We start from the raw sequence: 20953 nt of genomic DNA, 5'->3' as shown, positions 1-20953 counted from the left end.
TCCTGCAGAAACAAGAAAGAAAGGAAAACAATAAAAGCATTTTCCATGTGCTGGTGACACTGGGGGAAGAAAAGGTTTTTAAAAGATTGTCACGTGGTTTAATTTTATTCTAGGGTCTCTCTTGATGCTGACAGTCCTCCTGGCCCCTGGCCAGTGAGTTTTGTGTCCTCAGGCTGCTAGGAAAGGCATAATAAGCGGATTAAGAGCCCAGACCGGGACAGCGCTGCTCAGGCAGTCTGGCGGCTTTCATTAGCGTCAAACTGCAGGAAAACCACCTGGTCTACCCTTGTACATAACCAGGAATTTTGAGAAATTCTAATCAGAAAGAAGAGGAGGAATGGGACCGGAAATGACTACTCCCTGCCCCGGGATGCCTCTGTGGTATCACAGAGCTCTGGTGATGGCCAGGGGATCCCCAACGATTCACTGGCATTATTCATTGGCATCTGTGCTAGGCCTAAGAGCTGTAGAGATGAACAAGACACATATCAGGCTTTGGGGTTGGTTCAGGCCTGGACACAGCCTTGAAGACTGGGTTCCTGTGAGGCTACACAAGGCAGGCAGAACACATCGTACCACACTAGAGTTAGCCTGGAAGACCCTTGAGGGTGAAGCAGGTCAGGAAAGAGAGAAACGATTTCGGGGAAAAAGAAGAGCATGAGAAAGTGGAGAGGCATAAATACAACATGGTTTGCTGGAAGAAACCAGCAGGAGGATCCCAGATTGTTGTCGGACCCAGTGAGACTGAAATAGATTGGCCTGGGAAAGAATGGAGTTGACTTTGTATCCTTACAATACCTTGTCTCCTATGTGTGAACGTGTCTTTGACTTTAATCAGGGTTTGTTTCTGTTTTGTCTTGTTTGGTTTTGTTTTTTGAGATGGAGTCTCACTCTGTTGCCCAGTCTCACTCTGTTGAGTGCAATGGCGCAACGTTGGCTCACTGCAAACTCCGCCTCCCAGGTTCATGCGATGTTCCTGCCTCAGCCTCCTGTAGCTGGGACTACAGGCACACACCAGCATGCCCGGCTAATTTTCGTATTTTTAGTAGAGATAGGGTTTCACCACGTTAACCAGGCTGGTCTCGATCTTCTGACCTCGTGATCCACCCACCCCAGCCTCCTAAAGTGCTAGGATTACAGGCATGAACCACCGTGCCTGGCCTGTTTTTGTGTTTTCGTTTTTGTTTTTCTTTTGCTCAGGCCTTGCAAGAGCTGGGCATGCAGCAATGACTAAGACATGGCCCCTGCCTTCAAGAGTGCCTATCTAGTAAGAGAGACCCTGTGCTCACGCAAAGACACAGCACGTGCAGGATGAGTACCTAACACTGACATGGCTCCAGAGATTCAGAACAGAAAGAGATCCCCGAAGACTGGAATGCTCATCGACTGTGGGATGGAACCCTCCAGGGGAGGAACAGTGAGAGTAAAACAGGCAGAACTAGGAAGGGAGGTGTGAAGCAGTTGGTAATAAGACAAGCCCAGCCTCGTATGCCAATTAGTGAAGCTTGGCCTTCAAGAGACTAAAACGGACCAGACGCGGTGGCTCATGCCTGTAATCCCAACAATTTGGGAGGCTGAGGCAGGTGGATCACTTGCGGTCAGGAGTTCGAGACCAGCCTGGCTAACATGGCAAAATCCCATCTCTACTACAAATACAAAAATTAGACAGGCATGGTGGCATTCACCTGTAATTCCAGCTACTTGAGGAAGCCGAGACAGGAGAATCACTTGAACCCAGAGGCAAAGGTTGCAGTGAGCCAAGATTGTGCCACTGCACTCCAGCTTGGGCTACAGAGCAAGACTGCCTCAAAAAATAAATTAATTAATTAAAATGATGCAAAGGCTCCGGCCAAAGCGGAGTGATGTTGGCTCCATCCCTTATGCAGGTTTCAGGTGCTTCAGGGAACAGGAAAATCAACCTAAGAAACCTTCCCACTTGTGCAGAGTATGAGATGACAGCAAGGGCCTCCCAGGATGTGGAGAGCTTGGTTAATAAAATTAAGACATGGCAGATGAGATTGGATATGTCTAAAATCATCTCAAGAGACAGACCCAGGCAGAAGGCAAGAAAAAGATGGCTTATCTGAGGCCCAATCAATGACATTTGCAATATCCTAAGAAGAAATGGGTCAAGGAAATTGATGGCCAGCGTGGATCTGGGTGACCTTGCTCACGACCTATCCACTGGGAGGAATTCTCAGAGCCCAGGGTGCAATTAACATGATGAGATGGTTTGGGAGATGTTGTTTCCAAGAGTAGAGCTGGATGCATCAGGCTGTCATGCTCTGACAGCATCAGTTGTAGAGATGGTCTCGCCAAATCCCTCAAAAGGAGATGGTTTTCTGTTTGGATCATTTAAGACGTTTTTATTTCCCATGACAGAAAACCCAGCCCAAACTGGCTGAAGCAGAAAAAGAGGGATTTCTTGGCTGAAAGACTAAAGTGTCCAGGACAGTACCAGCCTCGGGCAGTCCTGTGCGAGGGCACAGGGCTGTCATCAGGAACTGGCCTAGCAGGTGCCACATGCTGTGCTGAGTATTGAGGATTTAGGAGGAATTAAAAGAAGCTCAGTCCCCTCATTGGCAGAACTCCTCTCGCAGCAGCTGTGTCCATGGCAGACTTTTTTTTTTTTTTTTAATGAGACAGGGTCTTGCTCTGTTGCCCAGGCTGGAATGCAGTGGTGCTGTCATAGCTCACTGCAGCCTTGACCTCCTGGGCTCAAGCCATTCTCCTGCTTCACCCTCCCAAGTAGCTGGGACTACAAATGCATGCCACCATGCCCGGCTACTTTTTACATTAGAGAGAAGGTCTCACTATCTTGCCCAGGTTGGTCTTGAACTCCTGGCCTCAAGAGATCCCCCCCCCACCTCAGCCTCCCTACTAGCTTAGATTATAGGCTTGCACCACCATGCCTGGCTAAAATTTTAAAATTTTTTTGTAGAGACAGGGTCTCGCTATGTTGCCCAGGTTGATCTCAAACACCTGGCCTCAAGTAATCCTCCTGCCCAGCCTCAAAATACTGAGAACGTGTAGTATTTTGTTTTCTGTTCCTACATTAATTGGCTTAGGATAATGGCCTCCAGCTACATCCACGGTACTGCAAAGGACATGATTTCTTTCTTTTTCATGGCTGCGTAGTATTCCGTGGTGTGCATACACCACATTGCCTTTGTCCAATCCATCCTTGATGGAAACCTGGGCTGATTCCATATCTTTGCTCTTGTGAATAGTGTTGCGACAAGCAAGCATATGTATATCAATGAAGCTTGGACTTACTGGGTATATATTCAAAGGGAAATAAATTGTTCTGTTTTTAGTAGAACAATTTATTTCCCTTTGAATATATAACCAGTAATGGAATTGCTGGATTGAATTGTATCTCAACTCTTCATTGAGAATCTCCAAACTGCTCTCCACAATGGCTGGGCTAATTTACATTCCCACCAACAGTGTATATATGTCCCCTTTTCTCCCAACCTTGCCAATAGCTGTTATTATTTTTTTACTTGTTAACAATAGCCATTCTGACTGGTATGAGATGGTATCTCATTGTGGTTTTGATTTGCATTTCTCTGATGATAAGTGATGTTGGGCATTTTTCCATATATTTGTTGGCTGCTTATATGCCTTCTTTTGACAAGGGTCTGTTCATATGCTTTGCCCACTTTTTAATGGGGTTGTTTATTTTTTGTTTGTTGATTTGTTTAAGTTCCTTATAGATTCTGGACATTAGTTCTTTGTCAGATGCAGAGTTTGCGAATATACTTTCCCGTTCTGTAGGTTGTCTGCTTACTCCTTTAATAGTTTCTCTTGCTGTGCAGAAGTTCGTTAGTTTAATTAGGTCCCACTTGTCAATCATTGTTTTTGTTGCAATTCTAGCAGATTGTTGAAGCTGGATTTGAACACAGGCTTCCGGACTACCCTGAGGGATGCTGCCTGGGGAGCCAGCCAAGTCCCCTGTCGAATCTCCATCCTGTCTTCAAATCACCACAGAAATATGAAACCCAATGACAGAATTTTAGAGAAAATTACAGCATTTTCTAAAGTGCTTTAGCTTTTTATCCAAACTCAAAGAGAGGAGCTAAAATGAATTAAATTATAATTGGACAATACGGGTTTTTTTACTTGTAATTGTAGTAATTAATTTACCATCAATATAATGCAAGGAGTTAAAAATAATGGATTGGAAATGGTTGGAAGTCCATTGAAAATGTAATATGTACAAGAGAAATACTCATCTTACATATAAAGTACTTAACCAAATATGACATCCTCTAATAAATCTTTCTCTTATTCATTAGGGGCTGCCTGTGGTACAGTTCACAGTTGAGCTTATCAGTCACACATAAGAGCTGGTGCATTTATTTATTTATTATTTATTTATTTATTTTGAGATAGAGTTTTGCTATTGTTACCTGGGCTGGAGTTCAATGATGCAATCTCGGCTCACTGCAACCTCCACCTCCCGGGTTCAAGCAATTCTCCTGCCTCAGCCTCCAGAGTGGCTGGGATTACGCACCCGCCACAATGCCCAGCTAATTTTTTTGGCCAGGCTGGTCTCAAACTCCTGACCTCGGGTGATCTGCCTGCCTCCGCCTCTCAAAATCCTAGCATTACAGGCATGAGCCACCACGCCTGGCCACAACTGCTCTTTAAGTCTCTCTCAAATCCCCTTTTAGCATCAGAATAAACTTCACGACATTTCACTCTTTTAAAGCCTCTGCTTGTGAGGCTTGGGCATGCATTCTTGCAGGAGTCCTCTGTGCAGGGTCCAGAGCCAGAGGCAGCATCAAAGATCCTGGAAACATCAGCTCTGGCAGCAGAGTAGAGAGAATCAGCAAGAAGAAAGGCACTGTTCTGGCATCAGACAGAGCTAGGCTCAAATCTCATCTTGACCACCCTGAGCTAAGTGACTTCTAACCTCTCTCAACAACAGTTTCCTGATTTTTAAAACGTGGATAAGTATATTACCTTCTCAAAGGGCAGCTGTGAGAACTTAGAGTAAATTACAGGTAATGCATTAGCATGGTGCTTGGCATATAAGAAGCACTGTTATTCACTTAAAATGCTTTCTTAATATTATAATCTACATAAGTATACACTAGAACCAAATGCAAAATCTCTGTGCATTTGTAGGAAACATGCCACCTTCCTTCTCTCCCCAAAGGCCACTTTTCAAATGCCCATATACAGATTGGGCTAGTGGCCAGGTATGGTGGCTCACACCTGTTATCGTAGCTCTTTGAGAGGCCGAGATGGAAGGGTTGCTCATGGCCAAGAGTTCAGGACCAGCCTGGGCAACATAGCAAGATCCTCATGTACACACACAAAAAAAATTGAATTAGCCAGGTGTGGTGGCAAGTGCCTGTAGTCCCAGCTACTCAGGAGGCTGAGATGGGAGATCTCTTGAGCCCAGGAGGTCAAGGCTGCAGTGAGCTGTGACCGCACCACTGTACTCCAGCCTGGGTGACAGAGAAATACCCTGTCTCTAAAAAATAAAAAATAAAAGTAAATTGGACTAGTCCTAGGGAGCTCACACAACCATTGATAGGATTACAATTATCATCAAATATTCACTGATGCCCTACCAGGTGCCAGGAGCTGTGCTAGGGACCTACACAGAGCAATGAATACAACCAGGTTCTTGCCTTCAGAGAGCTAATAGTTTAACATGGGACAGAAAACTAACACACTTCAAGAACTGCAGGGAGATGAATGTGTGTAGTTTCCAGCTGCAGTGTCTGCTGGAAAATCAGGGCTGCTTCTCCCAGAGAGGTAAAAGCCCTATGCCCCAACAATCATGCCCTGTGCCCGACATTCTAGCCCAGTGTGACCACCAGAGAAAGCTGGATTGATGGCACAGGTGCTGGGATGAGCAAGCCACAGCTTCAGAGAAGCCACAGAGCAGGCTGGTTTAGGAACTGGAGAGCATCTGGAATCCTCAGGGTCTGGATGGACCCCGACCCCAGGCAAATTGAAATCAACATTTGGTGGGGAGAGGAAAGTCAGAGCTGAAAAGGAAAGCCATTCCTGAATTCCAGGCCCTCCAGAAACAAGGCTGAGGGCAGCCAAACTAGCTTCAGGCCCCACCTGCTGGTGCAGCTCAAATATCACCAGAATGAAAGCCACAGCAAGACTCACTTTCTGCTGCCAATGCCCAAAATAAATCCATGTCCCCCAGGTGGGAATTGCAGAAGGGAAAGCCTAGTTTTGTGCTAGGAAGGAAGAAAGGAGAAGCGGAGGCAGGAAGGCAGGAGGGAGAGAGGAAGAGAGGGAGGAAGGGAGGGAAAGAAGGAAGGAAGGAAGGAAGGAAGGAAGGAAGGAAGAAGGAAGGAAGGAAGGAAGGGAGGGAGGGAGGGAGGAGGGAGGGAAGGGAAGGGAGGGAGGAAGAAAGAACAAGTGAAGGAAGGAAGAAAGGAAGAAAAAAGAAGGAAGGAAGGAAGGAACAAAGGGAGGGAGGGAGGAGGGAGGGAGGGAGGGAAGGGAGGGAGGAAGAAAGAACAAGTGAAGGAAGGAAGAAAGGAAGGAAGGAAAGAAGGAAGGAAGGAAAGAAGGAAGGAAGGAACAAAGGGAGGGAGGGAGGGAAGGGAAGGGAGGGAGGGAGGAGGGAGGGAAGGGAGGGAAGGGAGGGAGGAAGAAAGAACAAGTGAAGGAAGGAAGAAAGGAAGGAAGGAAAGAAGGAAGGAAGGAAAGAAGGGAGGGAAAAAGGAAGGGAGATAGGGAAGGAGGAAGGAAGGGAGGGAGGGAGAAAAGGAGGAAGGAAGGGAAGGACAGTGGGAGGGAGGGAGGGAGGGTAGGAGGAAGGGAAAGAAAAGGAAAATTCAGGGCTGTCTCCAGAACCCATGAGGACAACACGCCCAGCGAGCTGTGCAGACGACGCTGCCAGGGCTGCTGGAGGTGGCAGCTGCTGCTTTTTATTTCAGTTTTGCCACCAGTCTGGGAGATGCTGCTTTGCTCTGAACAAATCCGCATTAAGATGAGAGAGATGTCTAGACACACTTAATCCAGAAAATCCCTCTTTCTGAAAGGAAATCACTCTCTACTTGGTAGAGATATCAAGAGGGAGTTGTAAAGGGATATAAAAAGCATGGATTTGGGCATCAGACAGATCTATGTTCAAAACCCAAGCCTCACACTAGATACCTTTGTTATTGGGCAAGTCAGAATCTCTCAGAGTCAGATTTTCTGATTACAAATGTGAAGAAATCATGCTGACCTCACATGACTGTTGTCAGGGTTATCATTTCATATAATATTCACTGAGAGCCTCCCAGGTGCCAGGAATTGTGCTGGGATCCACACAAGCTAATGAATAAGACAAGGTTCTTGGCTGGGAGCAGTGGCTCATGCCTGTAATCCCAACACTTTGGGAGGCTGAGGCAGGCAGATCACAAGGTCAGGAGTTCGAGACCAGCCCAGCCAACACGGTGAAACCCATCTCTACTAATAATACAAAAATTAGCTGGGTGTAGTGGTGGACACCTGTAGCCCCAGCTCCGCAGAAGGCTGAGGCAGGAGAATCACTTGATCCCAGGAGGCGGAGGTTGCAGTGAGCTGAGATTGTGCCATTGAACTCCAGCCTGGGTAACAGAGTAAGACTCTGTCTCAAAAAAAAAAAACAATGTTCTTGTCTTCAGAGAGCTCATAGTCTACTATGGGCAGATAGCTAAGAACCACAGGCTGTCATGGGTAGCTGTGTCTACTTGTACAATGGAAAGTCTAAAACACAGGAAGGAAGAGGAGAGAAGGGAAGAGTCCCTGGAAGAAATGGAATAGAGTGTCTCAAAGGTTGAGTTCGAGTTTTCTGGTAGACAAGATGTCTCTGGCATTCCACAAAGAGGGGCTTGCCTGAGCCAAAGGCACAAAGTTAGAAGCAGAAAGTGAAATGGGAGACACAGCAAGAAGGGGACAGCAGAGGTGAAGGGGTGGACAGAGGCCCAGCTGAGGAGGGGCTCACATACTGAACTAAGGAGTTTGTGCATCCCTGTGCCAGCGCAATGCTTTAGCTCCAGCCTGGCCTGCTCCAAAAAGGCTTTAAAGAAGCCAGGACTGAACTTCATCCAAAAGTCATTGAAAACTTTGACTTAAAGAAACAGCATGATTGCCCGGCACAGTGGCTCATACCTGTAATCCCAGCACTTTGGAAGGCTGAGGCAGGTAGATCACTCGAGGCCAGGAGTCTGAGATCAGCCTGGTCAACTTGATGAAACCGTGCCTCTACTAAAAGTATAAAAATTAGCTGGGCATGGTGGTGTGCACCTATAATCCCAGCTACTCGGGAGGCTGAGGCAGGAGAATCACTTGAACCTGGAAGGCGGAGGTTGCAGTGAGATTGTGCCACTGCATTCCAGCCTGGGCAGCAGAATGAGACTGTCTCAAGGAAAAAAAAAAAGAAAGAAAAGAAAAGAAAAAGAGAGAAATCGTATGATTAATCTTAAGTGTCTTAGTCCATTTTGTGCTGCTATAAAGGAAGACTGGGTGACATAAAGAAAAGAGGTTTGGGCCGGGCGCGGTGGCTCAAGCCTGTAATCCCAGCACTTTGGGAGGCCGAGACGGGCGGATCACGAGATCAGGAGATCGAGACCATCCTGGCTAACACTGTGAAACCCCGTCTCTACTAAAAAATACAAAAAAAACTAGCCGGGCGAGGTGGCGGGCGCCTGTAGTCCCAGCTACTCGGGAGGCTGAGGCAGGAGAATGGCATGAACCCAGGAGGCGGAGCTTGCAGTGAGCTGAGATCTGGCCACTGCACTCCAGCCTGGGCAACAGAGGGAGACTCCGTCTCAAAAAAAAAAAAAAGAAAGAAAAAGAAAAGAGGTTTGTTTGGCTCATGGTTCTGCAGGTTGTAGAAAAAGCATGGTGCCAGCATCTGCTTCGGGTGAAGCCTCAGGGAGCTTCCACTCATGGTGAAAGGCAAAAGGGATCCAGCATTACGTGATGAGAAAGGGGAAAAAAGAAAGGGATGGCCGGGCACAGTGGCTCATGCCTGTAATCCCAGCACTTTGGGAGGCTGAGGCGGGTGGATCACCTGAGGTCAGGAGTTCAATACCAGCCTGACCAACATGGTGAAACCCCATCTCTACTAAAATTACAAAATTAGCCGGGCATGGCGGCCTATAATCCCAGCTACTCCGGAGGCAGAAGAGTCTCTTGAACTCAGAAGGCAGAGGTTTCAGTGAGCCAAGATCACGCCCCTGCATTCTAGCCTCAGTGACACAGCGAGATTCTGTCTCAAAAAAGGTGCCATGCTTTTTTTTTTTTTTTTTTTTGAGATGCAGTCTCGCTCTGTTGCCCAGGCTGGAGTGCAGTGGTGCGATCTCGGCTCACTGCAAGCGCCGCCTCCTGGGTTCACACCATTCTCCTGCCTCAGTCTCCCAAGTAGCTGGGACTACAGGCGCGTGCCACCACACCCAGCTAATTTTTTCGTATTTTTTTAGTAGAGACGGGGTTTTACTGTGTTAGCCAGGATGGTCTCAATCTCCTAACCTCATGATCCGCCCACCTCGGCATCTCAAAGTGCTGGGATTTCAGGCATGAGTCACCACGCCAGCCAGTGCCATGCTTTTTTTAAAAAAAAAAGCCAGCTCTCTCACGAACTAATACAGTGAGAACTCACTCATTACTGCAGAGACAGTGCCAAGCCATCACAAGGTCTACACCCCTGTGACCCAAACACCTCCCACCAGGCCCCACCTCCAAATTCGGGAATCACATTTCAACATGAGATCTGGAGGACACTCATATCTAAACTATATCAATAAGATCTGTGAAAGTGTCTGCCATCAGTAAGTGATCCGTACATCCTGGTTTCCTTCTGTGCACTGAGATGGGAAGCATTTCATTATCAGGACGCTTCTATCTTTCAAGTATGTATCTGGTGTTTTATTGCCTCGATGTCACCTGGAGGGTGGGGGGAACCAGATGGAGTTCATAGAGGAAAAGGAGAGAAGTTGTCTCAAAGGAGACCAAGCAAGCTGCTCTACAAATAAACCCTAGTATGCTGTGGCTTTGACAGGAGAGAAGCACACTTCTCTGCTCCATACCCTTTCAGAATGGGCAAGCAGGATCTGTGCCAGGGAGCCCAGGAGGGATCTAGGCCTTATCTGTGTCCTCGGGTTTGGAGTTGGTACAAGCACACTTCTCTGCTCCATACCCTTTCAGAATGGGCAAGCAGGATCTGTGCCAGGGAGTCCAGGAGGGATCTAGGCCTTATCTGTGTCCTCGGGTTTGGAGTTGGTACATGACCACACCTGCGTTTGAGCCACACAGCATGGAAACAGGTTCTTCCGCTCACAACCTATTCACCTGGACTCAGTTCTATGACCATGTGGATGTTGAGTTTGAGATGCTACCAGGTTGTCCTAGAGACAGCTAGAAATGCAAAACTTGAGTCTAAGAATGTGCAGCAGCCAGGCGTGGTGGCTCACATCTATCATCTCAGCACTTTGGGAGGCCGAGGCGGGCGGATCACTTCAGGTCAGGAGATGGAGACAGGTCTGGGCAACATAGCAAGACCCTATCTCAATCAGTCAATCAATATGAATAAGTAATAAATAAACCTGGTGACATGCCAAGCACAGGACCTGGGTCTCTAATCAAAATTCCTGTCTTACCGGGCACAGGAGCTCAAGCCTGTAGTCCCAGCACTTTGGGAGTCTGAGGCAGGAGGATCACTTGCAATCAGGAGTTCGAGACCAGCCTGGGCAACATAGCAAGACCCCATTGCCAAAAAACTTAAAAATTATCTGGCATGGTGGCATGTGCTTGGAATCCCAGCTACTCGGAGGCAGAGGTGAGAGGATTGCTTGAATTCAGGAGGTTGAGCTTGCAGTGAGCTGTGACCGTGCCATGCCACTCCACTCCAGCCTGGGTGACAGAGTGAAACCCGGCATCAAAAAAAATTTAAAAAATAAAAAAAGTGCAGGAGTCAGAGGTGATTCTCTTGAATGTATTGAGCCTGGAGTCCCTGATCTTACAAAATGTGATATTGGCTGCTGAAGGCCATGGTGTCAACAAATAATAAGGTGTCCCTGATTTAGTCTCTGGCTGCTTGCTCACTGCAATAACTTGGACAAGTTACTCACTGAACTTCTCTGAGACTAATTTTTCATCTGTAAAAATAGGTTGTGATGATGATGGTAGAAATCTAAATGAAATAAAATACGGAAAGTGCCTGGTTCATGGTGGGTCTATTGAATGCTGTCTTTCCTTTCTTGTGAACAATGCTAACCGACATGGAATTTGTGAGTGAGACTAAAGTCCATTCAAAAGGTTTAGGGTGGAGTGTGGGGGCACTGGAGTCTTTCTATCCAAGCGAATATCATTAAAGCTGGAAGCTACAGTAGAAGGTCAAAATAATAAGCAGTCAGAAGTCACAGAAGGCCCAGGTGCAGTGGTTTATGCCTGTAATCCCAGCACTTTGGGAAGCTGAGGCAGGAGGATCACTTGAGGCCAGGAGTTTGGGACGAGCGTGGGCAACACAGCAAGACTTCATCTCTACAATTTTTTTTTTACATAGCCAGGCATGGTGGCATGAACCTGTAATCCCATCTAGTTGGGAGGAGACAGGCAGGAGGATTGCTTGAGTTCAGGGCCAGAAGCTATAGTTGCAGTGAGTTATGATCTAGCCCCTGCACTCCAGCCTCTGATACAGTGAGACGCTGTCACACACACACACAGAAGAGGAAGTCACAGAAGTGAAGAAGACACTTGTCTTTCAGTCAACATCATTGAGTATCAGCAAGTGCCAGACCTCAGCTAAGCTCAGGAGACACATGGCCTGGTTGGAAAAGGGGTAGCTTTGGAGGGGACAGTTTTAGATTCGGTTCCAACTCCGCCACCCAATGACTGAGTGTCTTTAGGAAAGACACTACATCAATTTCACTTTGTTCATTCATAAAATATCACCTTGCTGGGATATTGGACAAGCTGCTGACAAGGTAAGTGATGGGCCTAAGTTGGAACCAGCACTTAGTAGGTTCACCTATTCACCTGGTTCATCCTATTCACCTGGACTCAGTTCTATGACCACGTGGATGCTGAGTTTGAGATGCTACCAGGTTGTCCAAGAGACAGCTAGAAATGCAGAACTTGAGTCTAAGAATGTGCAGGAGCCAGGCGTGGTGGCTTACACCTGTCATCTCAGCACTCTGGGAGGCTGAGGCAGGACAATCACTTCAGGTCAGGAGATCGAGACTGGTCTGGGCAGCATAGCAAGACTCTATCTCAATCAGTCAATCAATATGAATCAGTATAAACCTGGTGACATGCCAAGCACAGGACCTGGGTCTCCAATCAAAATTCCTGTCTTGCCAGGCACAGTGGCTCACCCTCGTAATCCCAGCACTTTGGGAGGCTGACGCAGGAGGATCACTTGCATCCAGGAGTTCGAGACCAGCCTGGGCAACATAGCAAGACCACATTGCCAAAAAATTTAAAATTTATCTGGCATGGTGGCATGTGCTTGGAATCCCACCACCCCACCCAGCTAATTTTTAAAATTTTCTTTTGTAGAGATGGGATCTCACTATGTTGCCCAGGCTGGTTTCAAACACCTGGTCTCAAGCGATCCTCCTGCCTTAGCCTCCCAAAGTGCTGGGATTACAAACACAAGACAGTATCATTTTGATCATGTAACTTCTGCCCTAAAGAAGCTCACAGTCTGCAGGGGAAACAGATGTTTGGGGCATGGGGTTAGAAGCATGCCAAATTTTCATCCTCCCTGGGAAAGTTCAGCAAGGAGGGAATCCTCTTGGAATAAAGCTGAGCTCACACCAAAAGCCACTTAAGCTCTTCTCCTGCACCACGCATCGGGAGGGGCAGCCCAGCCTGGAGTCCAGGGCTCTTGCACAGGTGGTGGAGTGGAGGAATGTATCCGGCCCCTCCAACCTCGCAGCTAGCTGAGTACAAGTCTCCATACACACAGGAGACGCGCAAACACAGGCTGCCTCCCTCCCAAGTTGTGGTACACGACGCCACCCTTCTGCGTGCACAAGCTGTCCTGGTAGCTGATGCCAGCATCTCCGTGGCAATAGAAATGTGTTCGGTTCCTCCTCCCCCTACCCCACTATGCCTGGCAAAAAGTTAACGGCGCTTTACTTCTCTTTGAGTCCATATGCCGCCTCAATTTCTGATCAGAGATGTTACAAATTACAGTCTGTCTCCGCAGAAAATTAAAGTAGGCTCATTTCTCTTTTTGTGTCAACACATTAGTTTCAATTGTTTGAGAGAATGTGCTAGATGGTGTTCTCTTCGTTTGAAGATAATTTTCTTTTCTCCGCTCTCCAATGACAGAATTCCTGGTTAAGGCGTTGGCCTCCCCTCCCCTTCTCTTGCCCCCTCCTGATTTAATCTGCTTGGGGCAGGCAGGTTGTTTTGCAATCAAAGTTTGCAGTCTAACAATTGGAAAAGAGATTAATTAAGGAAGAAAGGATTTTCTCTCTTTCTTTCTTGTGGGTTCAAAGGCTTCTTTAATAAGAGGAATCAATGGAAATGGAAATAAAAGAGCAGGAACTAGGTCCCTGAAGCCTCCTCCTTCCCCCACCCCCTCTCCAGGTCTCTGCCATCCGCCCCCAATGCACAAGGGTCTTTGACAGCCTTTCCTTATACCCCTCCATCTCAGATGCCCTCTGAGAAATCAATCACGTGCCCCTGCGGGGAAATGGACAGGGAGAAGTTTAAATGGGATTTTTATAAATTTCATCAATACTCACACAAAACAGAAGCGGGACAGCTTTATTGATTTAAACATTAAAATAACATGCGCTTTCTCTGCATTTTCCCAGAGGTGATAATGTTTCTTATTTTTAATCTAGATTGAAATCTCAGAGACTTTCCACAAGCCCCTTGTGGTGATTACCAAAGATTAGTAATAACATGTCTAATTAGTGTAGAAAGACAGAAAAATCAATGGCAGTGTGGGATGTTACACTGACTGACAGCGCTCGGAGGAGAGGCTGGGTGCCTCTCCAGAGATGGGGAAGTGCCCGGTGGGCCCTGCTCAGCATAGGGCCCTGGGGGTCGGCTTACACCTGTCGGAGGAGGCTTTCCAAGTTCCCTGATCTTTCTTTGAGCTTTTGATGTCTTTGTTGGAGGAAATGGTAAAAAGAAGAGAGCAGGATTCATTGGTGGGGGAACTAAGTCAATCCAGCAAATGCCCAGATGATCCATTTTGCTTTTCTGTCCAGTATTTCCCAAGGACCGGCAGGGAACAAATGCTGGGACAGGCACTGGAGGGACAGGAAGGAAGACCCAGCCCCCGGTCTCCAGAGACCCTGTCTACTGTTCAACAGAGTTGTGTCAATGGTGGAGGCTTTAGAGTCTCATCTCCAAATTTAATTCCCAATGATGTGTTTGGTTGCATCTGGGTAGGAAGGGAGGATTCCATTAAGGGCTTCATCACTTACAAGAGAGCCAAGTCTCTGCCCACTGTCCAAGGGCCTTACGGGTGGCCAGGACTAACCCTTTCCCTTCCCTTCACCCACTTGCAGATCCCCCTTTCCTCCCTCTTTTTCTCTCTCTTTCTCTCTCTCTTCCCCAAGTCCATGTGACCCAGTCCTGACAACAGAAAACAGCCCTGCAAACTCTCCTGAGAGACTCTTCCTCCCACACCCAAAAAGTTTCTTGAGGCCTCTTTTTCTTTCTTAGGGCTTCTGTTTCTGCTTAATTATATGGGAGGAGGGGAGAAGGAAAGGAGCCGGAGAATCGGAAAGAGGCAGATAAAAGGAGGGAACCACATAGGGACACACAGATAGAAATATAGAGATGATGCCAGGCACAGTGGCTCATGCCTGTAACCCCAGCACTTTGGAAGGCCAAGGCTGGGAGATTGCTTGAGCCTAGGAGTTTGGGACCAGCCTGGGCAACCTAGGGAGATCCTGTACCAGCCTGGGCAACCTAGGGAGATCCCATCTCCATGAAAAATTTTAAACATTAGCCCAGTGTGGTGGTGCATGCCTCTAGTCCCAGCTACTCAGGCGGGTGAGGCAGGAGGATGACTTGAGCCCGGGCACTCAAGGCTGCAGTGAGCCATGATTGTGCCACTGCTCTCCAGCCTGGATGACACCGCAAGACCTCGTCTCCAAATATATATATATATAGAGAGAGAGAGAGAGAGTGTGTGTGTGTAGTTTACATATAAATACAGCTCACCTTACAGGTTATGTAGGTAAAAAGACACACTGTCCTAAGAGGTAGAGTGAATAATCTTAGCAACGCAGATAAAGGAAGAATTAAGTCTTCCCCAGAGGCAAGTTACAGAGAGGGACAGCTAGGAGCTGGCTCTGGAAGGATGCAAAGGCGGGAAACAGGGAGAGAGCTCAAGGGAGGTGGGGTAAGGAGTGAGGGACCCATGGGGCTAGAACAGTAACTGTCTCCTCTCTCCAACCCTTCACCCCATCGCAATCTCGCTCCAACCCCATCTCTCTGCCAGTGCTGCTTCTGCCACCACCGAAGTCCAGATGGTCAAACCCAAAGGACAGGATCCAGTCTTTGTTTGGCTGGATCTGGCTGCTGCATTTGACTTTGTGGACTACTCACTTCTAGAAACATCTTCTTTGATTTCTGTAATTCATGGCCTATTGGTTTCCGTGACTTCTCTCGGTCTCTTTTGCTGGGTTTTTCTTTCTCTTCTCTCTTGATAACCCTGTGGCTCCATCCAGAGTTAATGCACTGGGCATTCTCCCTTGGGATGGTGCCATTCACACCCACGGCATTACCTCCATCTTTATCTTGGTAAGTCCCAAATCTCCTTGACCAGCCCCTATCTTCCTTTTCATCTCCAAACCCACAGGTCCTATGCTGTGCATAGAATTTCATCTGGGATGTAGCACACCCAGGCATCACCCATTTTAAGTGTTCAAATTCAAGCTCTTCTCTCCTCTGAGAATGTCTGGGCCATCCAGGTGGGTGCCGCCATGTTGTCGGGGCCATGTTTGTCCTCCCAGCTACCTCCATAGTACCTGTCCTTCTCTTTAGCCCCCTCACAGCCTAGAAGTCCTGAGCCTAGAAGATCATCCCTTCTAAACTCAATAGTCACAGGCATCTGTAAGGAATCCCTCTCCCTTCTCTGCAATGTATGCATCTAATTCTTTACTCATGTATGCCAGTGTAGACTCCTGGATGATGATTTTTACTCAATGTGTTATAACCTATGACTATCATTGTTTTTGGGATAGGTTCTTGCTCTGTTGCTGAGGCTGGAGTGCAGTGGTCTGATCATGGTTCACTGCAGCCTCCCCCTCCCTAGGCTCAAGCAATCCTCCTGCCTCAGCCTCCCGGTAGAATCCTCAGAAGAAACCAGCGAAGAAGAGCATCTCTGAAACACTGACAAAGATTATTCCATATGGAAGACCTTTTTGGATGATTGGTGTATGGTGGCCTTGGAATGCCTTCTCAGAAAATATCACATCATCATTGATGTAGTATTAATGTATTGGTTAGTAGGCCTAGAGTCAGGAGGGTAGCAGAGTTAGAATGAAATCATATGGTTAGGCTGGATGTTAGCAGTAGCACTGAAAGGGTTCCCATTAGTGGTCAGGGGCTAGGGTTGGCCATCTGATAGGCATGATTTTGGTGGGTTATTACATGTTGTCGTGGAAGTAGAGGCTTACTAGCAGTGTAAAGACACAGGCCTGAAAAAGGGTTACAGCAAATTCGAAGGTGATTAATAAAACTAGAATAATGAACGTACTTGAAGCTGTGGGTAAATTAATAGTTGATAATATTAGTATAGCTCCTCCAATTAAGTGCATTGGTAGGTGGCCAGTTGTAACTGGAACTAAAGGTGTGGGCCACCACACCCAGCTCATTTTTGCATTTTTTTTGTAGAGATGGAATTTTGCCACATTGCCCAGGCCGGTCTCAAACTCCTGGGCTCAAGCAATCTGTCCGCCTCAGCCTACCAGTAGCTGGGACCACAAGTGTGCACCCCCATGCCGGGCTAATGTTTATATTTTTTCTTTTCTTTTTTTTTTGTAGAGATGGGGTCTCACCATGTTGCCCAGGCTGGTATCAAACCCCTAGGCTCAAGCGATCTGCCTGTCTCGGTCTCTTAAAGTGCTGGGATCACAGACACAAGCCACCACATCTGGCCCATTATTTTACTTTGTTGGCTGAACTTGTCCCAAATTTGGCCACTGGGAGCTCCTTCAAGCTGGTTCCTGTGTCTTTCTGACATGCCACCATATTTTTGTTTTCTCAAATAGTTTCTTACTACTTGGCATCACAAGGTCTTCTAGGCTCAGGACCTTTTTGTCATTTGCCCAAATCTCAGCAAAAGCCTCCTGCTGTTCTCAGTGCCTCTCGCCTTAACCCGTCTCCGGTAGCCTCCAGACTGCTGCAGAGCTAACCCGCAACACAAATGCAATTACCTTATTCTTCTGGTCAATAGATTGCGAGGCTCCCTCTTGGCTTCAAGATGAAGCAAAAGCTCCTCCACTCAGCACACAAGATTCTATGTGACCCACCTTTCGCCAGACACTGTAGCCTTGGAAATTGCTGCTCCCCTAAACATCTCCCCAGCCAGATGGAGCCACAGGTTGTATTGTCACTAACTAATACATTAAGCTGTTTCATTAATTGATCACTTTTTTAAAGCTGAGACTCTACGTGGTCCTAGGCAGTGGGAATAAAGTCAACATTGAAGACAAGGTGCTCACCCACTCAGAGCTCACAGACCAGTGTGGAGAGACAGAAGAATAAAACAGAAAATAAACTAGAGGCCATGCGTGGTGGCTCATACCTATAATCCCACACCTTGGGAGGCCGAGGCAGGAGGATCACTTGAGCCCAAAAGTTCGAGGCCAGCCTGGGCCACATAGTAAGACCCCATCTCTACAAAAACAAAAATAAAAATAAAAATAAGCTAGACGAGAGCCAGGTGCTGTGGCTCATGCCTGTAATCCCAGCACTTTGGGAGGCTGAGGCAGGCAGATCACTTGAGGTCAGGAGTTTGAGACCAGCCTGGCCAACATGGGGAACCCCGTCTCCACTGAAAATATGAAAAATTAGCCAGGTGTGGTGGTGCACACCTGTGGTCCCAGCTACTCAGGAAGCTGAGACAGAAAAACCTCTTGAACCCGGGAGGCGGAGGTTGCAGTGAGCTGAGGTTACATCACTGCACTCCTGCCTGGGTGACAGAGCGAGACTCCATCTCAAAAAAAAAAAAAAAATTAGCCAGACACGATGGTGCACATCTGTGATCCCAGTTACTCAGAAGGTTGAGGTGGGAGGATTGCTTAAGCCCAAGGAGGTCTAGGCTACAGTGACCTATGACTGCACCACTGCACTCCAGCCTAGGCAACAGAGCAAGACACTGCCTCAAAAAAAAAAAAGAAGAAAGAGGATAAGGTCAAATGCATTCAGGGTGCGCTAAAAGAGACAGTTGTAGGAACACATTAGGGTGTCTTCGTTCAGACTTGGGGTCTGCATATTTGCTGCTCCCTCAGAGAAAAATGTCCTTCTTTCTCTTGTATATCAGCCGGTACTTTTCTTCTTCCAGGATTCAATTCAAGTGCCAGCTTCCACAGTTAGACGTGGTGAGCAAGGTTTTCCCGTCAGGTACCCACAGTACCCCATCCTTACAGAGGCTTACCTCTTGATTTGTTTCATGACGTCTGCCTTTAGATTTACAGTCAAGATCTTTTTATTAATCCCTGAAACAGAGCCCAGCCCAAAGCGAACACTTGATAAATATTTTTTGTAGGAAGTGAATAAATGAAGTGCTGCAGGGCTCAAATATTTTTTTTTTTCTCATGTCTAATGAGAGAGGGGACAGAAAGTCATACTGAGCTTGCTCCTGCCTCCCAGAAAAGCAGGTGTAGACACCTTGGAATTCCTGAAGAAGTGTTCCTTAGAGGGCTGCATCCCTACAGTCTCCCCTGGGAGCAGGACAGAGGAGCTAGGGTGTCTGTAGCGTCTTGAAGATGTGCAATTCAGAGAGGGAAGACAGAGGGTTCAAGGGCTGGGAGAGGCAGCACCAGTGCCCAGCCAGTCGGTTTCCAGGGTGAGCTGGTCCATCAGAGGAGACTCTGGATGTGAACTGAAGGGGCTGAGCCCTGAGAACGACGACCTCGGAGGATTCAAGCCTAGAGCGCCTTCGCCAAGCTCGGGATTGGGGGCGTGGCTCATCCTTGGCTATTCCCAGGGGCCTCTGCAGGGAACTGGATCCGCCAGGCCTGCAAGATGAGGCAGGACAGAGTGCTAACAGCGACACCATGTGGCCATAAGTAGCCATAGCAAGATTTGATCAAATCAGTAGTGGGTGGAGGGATGAAACCCACTCTTTTGGATTGAGATGCTTGAAAAAGTCAAGAGAGGGATGAGTTCCAAGAGGGAGATACTAACTTCCTAAAAATAAGGCATAGTTTTAATTTATTGTTTAACTTTTTTATGTTTTGGGGGATGGGGCAAGGTCTCACTATGTTGCCCTGGCTGGAGTGCAGAGGCACCATCACAGCTCACTGCAGCCTCCACCTCTCTGGCTCAAGCAATCCTCCCACCTCAGCCTCCCTAGTAGCTGGGACTACAGGCTTGAGCCACCACACCTGGCTAATAATCTTTTATTCTTTGTAGACAGGGGGTTTTACCAACTCCCAGGTTGGTCTCAAACTCCTTTGAAATAAATTCATACTTATTTCTAAAAGTTGCACCCACAATACAAGTAATTATCATAAAAACCCTTAGCAACTTTCTCTAAATATTAATGCATTTTACACAGGCACAATGCAGTCATCTACATTAGTCAAAGAGATACTGTAAATTAACCTACACACTTTTCTCACGCTTCTCCGATTGTTCCATAAACGGCCTTTATCTGATCCAAGATCCTATCCAGGATCTGATGTTGCCTTCATTTATTGGGTCTCTTTAAACATCCTCCTGTCTAGAATAGTTCTCAGTCTGTTCTTTCATGATCTTGCCATTTTTGAAGAGTACTAGCCGGTTAGTTTCTAGAATGTCCCCAAATTTGGATCAATCTGAGGTCTCCCCATATCTAAATTCAGTATTTGAGGGCAAAAGCACCACAGATGTGATGTCCCCTTCTCAGTGCATCAGGCCAATAGGCTCATGATGTCACTGTGTCTTCTCTTTAGCAAGTGAGAATCTCTAATCTGAAAATCTGAAATCTATCATGCTCCAAAACCCAACACTTTTGGAGTACAGGTGGAAAATTCCACACCTGACTTATGTGATGGGTTACAGTTAAAACACAGTGAAAACTTTCTTTTTTCCATGCACAGAATGTTTAGGAATATTGTAAAAAATTACCTTCAGTTTATGTGTATAAGGTGTAAATAAAACATAAATGAATTTTGTCTTTAGACTTGGTTCTCATTCCCAAGATATCCTATTATGTACGTGCAGATATTCCAAAATCCAGAAACATCCAAAATCCAAAACACTTCTGGACCCAACCACTTCCGATAAGGGATACTCGACCCATAGTGACCTTCAAATTTGATGACTTGATAAAATTGGGGTTGCTGGGCTCTCTACTGTAAAGTTACCATTTTTCTTTTTGTAACTAATAAGTACCAAAGGGGATATACTTTGAGATTATGTGAATATCATGTTTCTCACCACGATTTTGCCCACTCGTTTCCAGCATTCATTGACGATTTTTGCCTGAAGCACTTATGACTGTGGTGTTTGCCTATTTTCATCATCCCTTCTACATTTAATGGTCAGAATTCTACTGTAAAGAAGTACTTTCCCCGCTCTTCAATTTATTTATGTAATATTTACTCATGCATGCCAGTGTGGACTCCCGGATATTGATTTTTTGTTCTATGCATTGTAAAGCATGACAATCATTATTTATTTTGTTGCCCAACTTGGCCCAGATTTGGCCACTGAGGGCTCCTTCAAGCTCATTCCTGTGTCCTTCCGGCATGCCCTTCATCTTTCCCCCCAGCCAAGTAATTTACTTTTTGGCATCACAAGATCATCTAGG

The sequence above is a fragment of the Trachypithecus francoisi genome, unplaced genomic scaffold (assembly GCF_009764315.1).
Source record: "Trachypithecus francoisi isolate TF-2019V2 unplaced genomic scaffold, Tfra_2.0 Lachesis_group4, whole genome shotgun sequence".
In the NCBI taxonomy this organism is placed as follows: Eukaryota; Metazoa; Chordata; class Mammalia; order Primates; family Cercopithecidae; genus Trachypithecus; species Trachypithecus francoisi.
This window is presented reverse-complemented; position numbering follows the sequence as displayed.